Source organism: Augochlora pura, chromosome 7, assembly GCF_028453695.1.
Source record: "Augochlora pura isolate Apur16 chromosome 7, APUR_v2.2.1, whole genome shotgun sequence".
In the NCBI taxonomy this organism is placed as follows: domain Eukaryota; kingdom Metazoa; phylum Arthropoda; class Insecta; order Hymenoptera; family Halictidae; genus Augochlora; species Augochlora pura.
Window position 1 is genome coordinate 9,715,822 of NC_135778.1, and position 7,685 is coordinate 9,723,506.

A 7,685-nucleotide genomic window follows, 5' to 3' on the forward strand; every position below is an offset into this window, starting at 1 on the left:
GTGGCAGCAACTGCGCCCGAAGAAAAACCGGGGACGCCAGATGGAAACGGATATAATTCACGTTTCGCCGTAATAACAAAGTTTTCCCCCGGGGAAAAAGCGCGCCGAGTGCGTACACTCCCCAGCAAAAAAAAAGACAACGAGCTTTCGAATTTTCATTTCGCGGACGTGCTTCGAATGACTCCGCCGGCCCGCGTCAGAGTTCGCCGCGACAAAAATGTAAAGCGGCGGGAACTTCGAAATTAATGGCTCTTTCGGATACCGTGTGCGAGATACTTCCTCGATCGGGCGTCACGGGATCGGGAACCGTCCCTTTGACGCCGCTAAACATTCTTGCCTCGAACTCGGATGATTGCCAGGAATAACGCGCCGCGCCGTTGCGACGATTGCATCCGGAATCCCGTCGCACAAAGGAAGGTCGCGAATTATCGTAACTTTGGATTTCCCGAGAAACGTCTTGTTTCAACGTTTCCAGGCACGAACTCCGGCTTTGCTCTGGAAAACGCGGCGACACGATGCGACGCGATGCCGCGCGACGCCCCTGGAATATTTTCAAAATACTTGCCTGCTGCTCCTCGAATATTTTTGGAATTGTCGAGGTGTGCTTGGGGCTACGAATTCCACGGAAATCGGCGTTCGCACACCTTTCTGCGCGACGAAGAGAGTCGAGCGTTTTTAGAAAACGGTTTTGGTATGTACGCGCGACTCAGAATTTCACTTGCAATGACTTGTGAACTACGTAAATACCTCCATTATCGCTGCGCTAGGAACGTTTGACCGATTAGCTGCTGTTATATTTTGAGTAGCGGACGACCTTTTTGGTAATCAACGTAATATTAGCTTATATAATAAGTATTTCAGTTAATAATATCGATTCTCACAAGAGATGTTGTTACGAATATATTTTTTTAGTGTAACCAAATGATATCTATGGTGTTTTGGAGGGTAAACGTATGACATTAAGAGCCAGTTCGTTATTAATTGTCATTGTACAAAAAATATAGTTTTTCATAGCTTCGAAAATGTCAAATTTCGTACCAGAAAATAGACGTTTTCCGGAGAAGTTTAATAGCCTTTTTTTATTTGAAGCTACCGAAGGTTATCGATTGTTGGTTGAAGCTTATGACAAACATGCTCTATATATGTTTTTATTTCAGCAAAGCCCCTATAACGCAGTAACTCTCAGAAACACGGAAACATTATGCTACATACTATCAATTGCCAATTTTTTAAAATTTACCAAAACGCAAAATCCTTAAATAACTGAATCTTAGAATAAAAGTACTTAGTTCACTTACAAAGTAAACGACTCATATTTAGAAAGTGAAAACATCTGACATCCCACATATGTCACGTGCCTCCCCTATCAAAAAATAACAGCTGTGATATTGGTTACAGGGCAAAGACTTCCAGCCATTTAAAAACTAGACTTTAACCTCTTAGGCGCGGCTGAATTTTCCGCCAATGAAATTTTTCATAACTAAATTACCATTTTTCTTAATATATATATATTTTTTGGTATAGTTATATATAATATTAGCTATATATATTCTTTTCTTAGTGTATTGTACTTATACACGTTTACTTTAATAACTAATAATACAATTGAGTAAAGTACGAACCATCCGCGAAAGCCACTATAATGGCGCGTCGTGCCTAAGTGGTTAATTTCGTAAAACTTAAGAAGGATTTTCAGAGTTCGCTGGAAAAGGGGCGAGCCTCTTGATAAGAATTCGTTGGCCGGATTCGCGGTATTTACGCGACCGCGAACACCTGTTACTTTCTACTTGTTTTCCGTCCTTGTTAACGAAATCCTGGGAGAATGCTCGAATTCAACTGCAGTCGACTCCCGAAGCGTTCGGGACGCAAACCCTGGAAGAAAGTTTGCAATTTCCGCATTGCACTCGCGACAATTCTCGCGAGTTTTCTCTGGAAACGGTACCCGCAGCTGCGACTCCGATACTCGATACTCGACCCTCGACACGAGCGGCCGAATCTCGGCTCCTCGTGTATTATACATTCGCATTCGTTTCACCCGCTTTCTTAGAGCTGCTTACTTAAACGGAGTTTCGCAACCGCTGACCAGAGTGCAACCGAACCGCTCTGCATATTGCCTTAGGATTCATACTGATTTTGCAGGGCTCCTAATCGTGTTTCACCGCCTCGAAATGCGAAACGAAAAACTTGAAACTTTAAACCGAAAAATTTGTGGAAAATGTACGATACGACGGTAACGAACGTCTACCATTTTTTAATTCTTTGTACTCGAGTGGTGACCGTAAGGCATCACTGTTTATTCACCTCCAAAATAATTTTCTAATTACGAAAATTATTTATATTTAAAAAGCTGTTGTACGTGCCACAAGACTGCATTCCATTGATTATAAGTCACGGAAAATGGAAATACTGTAGCTCGAAAATACTATTTTGGATTTAGAGTTAAAATGTCTCCGAGAGCACGGAGTTGATGTACAATGTGATCTGTCCGGCAATGATTTTGTAAATTCCAAAACTCCATAATTTACAGTGAAAAACTTCTTAACCTCTTGCACTACGATTCCTTTCAAGCTGCGTTGATTAGCATTTATTTATCCTTAATATTTTCCTTAGGGCCAGATAATTTTTGTTTCTTTTATTATCTCTATGAAGAATTTATTTTTATTTCGATATAGTAGAAATTAATAATATTAATCCTTTATACTCAAGCGTTCTAAAGTAATTTTTATATTACGGAAGATTAGATACAACAAATTATTGAAAGTATAACTGTTGTTGCACGAGTTACGAGATTCAATTTCATATGCATACAATACGTTATGTCATATAAAATGGAAATGCTATATGTCAGAGAACTTGTTTTAATATTATAGTTAAAACGGCTTCGAGCGCAAAGGTTTAATATTTATTAGATCCTGCATGAAATCCGTATCACGAGTCTGACTCGTTATTGTAGTGCAAAGAGTAAATATAACTTTATCTAACTTAATTTTCTTTAGTATATCGTATATGAACAAGACGTCTCCAGTAGTATTATCTTATACAGAGCTGTTCAACGTCTTGCTCGTGAGGGCAGCGATTTTCAGTCCAGGGCAAACACCGATCGACGGGCTCTAGATCCCACTCCCGAGGGCAACGATGTCTCTTCCTTAGCTCCCTTAGCTCCTCGTGGGACTCCCCACCAGTTAACTACACGTTACTGGCTGAAGACAGTGACAGAGATCGACTGTAAATAACGTCGGTTGACGTTATTGAGTGAAATAGAATGAGCATCGGACGATCGTCATATGACTGTAACGCGTGCGTGCGAGAGAGGAGGATAGCATGAAAACGTAAACGCTTCGCTCTTTCCTTCTCATTCCTTTAAGACGGTCGCCCATAGCTTTGTCCCCTAGCTCTGCCCTCAGTCCTTGACTTTACTCCCCAGCTTTGCCCTCGGCCCGTGACTTCGCCCTTGCCCGCCGCGAGACACGTCGGCTCGAGATCTAACCATTTCATCTAAAATCGTCATGTAGGAAGAAGTTAGTTTCTCTTGGTATAGTATAGTAATTGAAGACTTTATTAACCCTTTGCACTACGATTTCTGTCAGCTACATTGCTAACACTAAACTAATAAATTCCTACGCGAAACAGATAATTGGTAACAGAAGGGTAAAGTTTTATTTCAATTTAACGCACTCGAATAACATTCATATTTAGTAAACTATGTTTCAAAAAGAAATTGATACGTTATTGTAGGGCAAAGTATTAATGATATTTCTGCAGATAAAGTGTTAAGCTGCACGTTTGTGAAAAATGATTGTTATTTAATCCACATTAATCCTGGATGATATAATAGCGATTAACCTGTTTTATTACTGAGCTAATATATCTCTGAACAGTATTTTCTGATAGTTATAACTATTAAAATAAATGCGTTAAATGAATGAACACATAAATAATAAATCACGTAATGACGTTTACTACATATCTGCAGATGTATAATAAAACCACCCCACATATTTTTAATACAAAATGGGTACGCTGAACGTTACTTTTTCATATAATACAAGAAATGTAATACAAGAAATCACCCTACATACATATGTATACTTATGTACGTAAATTCTCCGCAATTGTTCTTTAGCTTGTAAATAGAAATGGACAATTTGGGAAGGGGGATTCGATTATTCAAACTTCACGGCTCGTTTTCATAGTTGTTGACAATCGTCAATTATAAAAACAATCCGCGAGGCTCGAGTAATCGTAACCCTCCTCTCAAATTGTCCATTTCTGTTTGCAAGTTGAAACACACTTGAGGAGAATTTATTATACAACGTCAGATCACTTTTAGATATGTGTTCAGTTGTAAATATTGAATTTGAAAACAAGAAGAACTAATGGCGATTAAAATCAATTCGATCAGTTTTTTACAGTGACTGATCGTGCAAGCTGTACCGGTGATCGACGCAATTTAGAGAACGATAAGATCGGAGTGTTACGGGTCGTGATAGGTGTCGCGGAATCGAATGCGGTAAACCGTGGATACGACACATTCGAGAGGAAAAAATTACTGGCCCCGGTCGGATAGGGAATATCGCTCGGCGGCTGGGGGATCTCCGCGTTCGCTTTCGCGCTTATTCACCGATCGACGTAGATCGGATAAGGTCCGGGTCGTATCACCGAGAATACTTTTCCATTTTTCCGCGACGTCTCGACGCCGTTCCAGACTTTCCAGGCTGTCGTCCGTCGCTACTCGCTCTCGAAACGACCGCGCCGGAATTCAAGAAATTATCGGCGCGGATCCGCTTTTGGTCCCAAATGGATCCGCTTTCGCTGTCGTCGACGATTCCTCGGCCGATGAATCGCAGCCACTCGAATTCCGACGGCCGCAAAGTCGTTAAAGTTAATTGTCGAGCGTCTCCGCCACTACCGTTCGCCTTTACGTGTCCGTTATACGGATCAAAAGCGTCGAGTTAATTGCACGCTATCGGGACATTCGATCCGATCCATTTCGATCCGATCCGATTGAGGGTAAGCGATTTAACCGGTATATCGTGTCCTATTCGACATCGATCCGCACAGAGGACGCTGGCTCCCATCTACGGCTGGTCGCGTCATTCGTTCTTTGAAATCTATCGCTTAATTATTTGCGAAGCGTCCAAAGTGTCTGATCACGGAACCGAAAACTTACCAAAAAGTTTCGCGTTTCTATCTTCTCTTGCATGAAAAGAAAAATGACGCAGAGCGAACGTACGAAAGTTCGCGGGACAGATTTAACGAGACTAAACGAGGGATATCGGAAATCTACGGTGCGAACCTTCGGTCTCGCGAAGGATACGAAGAACAGGTTGTTTCGAGGGGACCGTAACTTTCTTGTTTGTGTTTAGCCGTGTACACCCGCGTAAGGTCCGATCCGTGAAACTGGGAAAAAAAAGAGGGTGTAGAAGTGGAAGGGTCTGTCGTAAATTCGGAATAAAAAATGGAAGGGTTTATATCAGAGATTTACAGCACGCAGCTAGTCCCGGTTCTCGTTGAGGCGGTTGGCCGTGGATCCGGACACACCGCGATCGCTCATTTCCCGTGCAGGACACGATAATGGAGTGTTCGGTCCGTTCCACGTGCTAACGAACTAAAACGAATTAAATTAATACACCGGCGACGATAAATAGACTCGAGTTGTTTCAACGACACGACCCTCCGTTACGTTATGGAAACGATATCAAACGGGGTGGGGCCGTCTTGCCCCTCGATCGGCGTCGTTAGATTTCCTGTAATGCGTCCGAGTAACGCGAAAGATATTACCGTCTGATTACGTCAGCTACGCGTACATTTCCCTCGAGCATTTCGTTTACGCACGAAAGGAAAAAAATGAGATTCGAATCCACGTTGTTCCGAGGGGACCCGGAATACGCAACTGGCATTCTTTCGAAATATCTTCTCGTGGATGCGATATAGCCCATTTCCGAGAACCGACTACTCCCTTCCACGATTATTTTGATTCTGACGCGGCGATGTCCGGGAGACGTGATAAATGGAGAAAGCCGCCCCATGCGAATTATTAAAAAGCGGAAATCCTATTTACGTGCTCAACCACGGGACATCCGAATTCTTCCGACGACAATTTTCTCGGACCGTTTTGTCTAACCTTGTTCCCGTAACCGTTCGGCGACGACCTACAACCACGCGGACTATTCTACGGCGACCTACAAAGTTGCAGAACATGCGAATACGAGAGGGTAAGGAAAGCTTTCGTTAATAATCGTTAGGAGAATAGTCTGTAAAATGGATTCTATTTTCCAAACAGAATTTTGGCTAAAAGGATTCGCTAGGCGGAACGAAGGTGGTTTCCGAGTGGGTATACGCCGCGCAACTATGCGAGAGATCTGAATCTGATCTTGCGAAAGGGAACATTCAGAATTAGAACGAAGAATTCTCGCCGAGAGACCGGATGAAAGAAAATTAACCGAGGACAGTTCTCATTTACCATGGCGGCCCGAGCGATCCGATGACAATGAGCCGAAATTCTCGCCGCTGCCGGCCGTTATGATCCATTAGTGGTGGATCCATCGCCTTTCAGAACATCAAACCAATGGAATCCTCCGCGAAGGTGTGGGTCCGTGTCAAGGCTAGACAAGTCCGCGCATTAATTTTTCATGGAAGACCCTGACACGTTGAATTTTGCAAATCGTTACGACGGAACGTGCACTGCTTCCTGGAAACATTCGATATGAAGTGCGCGAATCGCTTTGTTCGGTAAAAATAACGCGATCTTGAATCGAGCAAGCAATAGAGCTAGAGTAGATGTCCCAATTGTCTTTGCCTGTTCCACTTTTTGTGCACGCAGATTAGAAGCGTATAGAGAAATAAAAGTATTATAAATAAATCGATGATCTATATCTTTTTATTATGTTAATAAGTAAACATTATAAAAAAATAGATCATCAAATTATATAATAGGTAAATATAATAAAAAAACTAGATCATCAATTTATATAATAGGTAAAGATAATAAAAACGTAGAGCATCAATTTATATATATATATATATAATACTTTCTTTTTTCTGCATGCTTTTAATTCGGTAGCGCGAAAGTTGGGACAGACACAATAATTGGGACATCTACCCTAGTATTTCTTCTCGGGCGTATGAAATTCCCGAGTCCTGGAGTAATTTTCGTTTACCCGAGTGTCTCATGAGTAGACAGCAAATGTAATGAAACGTAGTAAAAAGTATCTAATTTGTCTAATAGCATTTTTATTTTTGCAGTGAAAAATTTAATTGACGAGGGAAGCTCCTCTCTAATTCTAATATTTGTAAAATCACACATGAAAATGAAAAGTTGCATAAACGAATAGACAGCGAATTTCATGTATTGTATTTATAGCTAAAATCGGGTAGATGTCATTTGAAAAGACGAAAAAATTCAGAGAAACTATAAATGTTAATTCATCAAATTAAACTTTTTAAAGCGATTACGGGAAGAAAAATTTGTCTATCGCTCCTACGTCTTGCGATCGATGTTGATCATTTTTATTTTGCATAAAAATCCGCGGTATACTAGTAAGTGAGACGAGCATCTCGCAAGTCGTAGCCCTAGTAGCAAGCAAGGGAAGCAGCCGTGGAGATAAAATTGTGTTCGAGATAGATCCACTGAAATCGACGAGATGCCGAAAGAAGGAACCGGGCGATAAACTCGAAAGAATGGG